This window comes from Limulus polyphemus, unplaced genomic scaffold, assembly GCF_000517525.1.
Source record: "Limulus polyphemus unplaced genomic scaffold, Limulus_polyphemus-2.1.2 Scaffold98, whole genome shotgun sequence".
NCBI lineage: Eukaryota > Metazoa > Arthropoda > Merostomata > Xiphosura > Limulidae > Limulus > Limulus polyphemus.
In genome coordinates, this window is record NW_013665708.1 from 167,941 (window position 1) to 168,887 (window position 947).

At 36.4% G+C, this 947-nt stretch overlaps 1 protein-coding gene across 2 annotated transcripts in view; it reads right to left on the reverse strand.

Moving 5' to 3' along the window:
• The window catches only part of LOC106469609 (BTB/POZ domain-containing protein kctd15-like), a 57,743-nt gene that overhangs the window by 1,980 nt on the left and 54,816 nt on the right, over positions 1-947 (reverse strand). The window lies entirely within an intron of this gene.

Consider the following 947-nt stretch of genomic DNA (forward strand, 5'->3'; position numbering starts at 1 on the left):
CTATTTGTCTCCCGCTTTATATGTATCCCTGACACTACGAAGTTACAGATCCACATATATTTTCTGTCTTGATGCTACTTGTTTTGACTATTTGTCTCCCGCTTTATATGTATCCCTGACACTACGAAGTTACAGATCCACATATATTTTCTGTCTTGATGCTACTTGTTTTGACTATTTGTCTCCCGCTTTATATGTATCCCTGGCACTACGAAATCACAGATCCACATATAGTTTCTGTCATGGTGCTACTTGTTGTGTCTTTTTGCCTCCAACTTATTTTTAATCTCTCTTTTTATTATTTTAGTTGCTTCATTTTTTTATTAGTAATCCAACCGTCCATAATTCTGAAAAGGTAAACTAGATGTAGAGTAGCTAGTCAACAGCATCCACCACCAGCTAATCTTGTCTGACCGAATAGAAGGAGCACGATTTTGCGGCAACGGGTGGTGAAAAATAAACCCACGGATTCACAGACTGGGTACGCCCGGTCAATTTCACGGACTCTCGAAACTGAAATATACAGTCTAGAACAAGACTAAATAAGCCGTCTTTAAATCAATTTGTGTTGACCGCATTATGTAATGTCTTGTGTAGCTTTTATAAATAATTCATTATTATATATCGTGAGCAATTTTTATGATAAAATGTTTTAACTATATAAGGTATCAAGTAAATTAAGAGCCTCTGGACAATAAAGATAAAAGCTACAAAGCTACACAATAGGTTTTTTGCACTCACTCTGTCAACCATGGGAAATTGAGCCACGTATTTTAATGTCATAAATCTGTAAATTTCCCGATGACCTACCGAGGGAGAAAAAAAAAAGAAGAAAAATACTCTTTGCAAAGCGACATCGAGTGATGAAATAGAAACCATAGCTAAAACAGTTTGTTTGTTTGTTTTGAATTTCGCGCAAAGCTACACGAGGGCTATCTGTGCTAGCC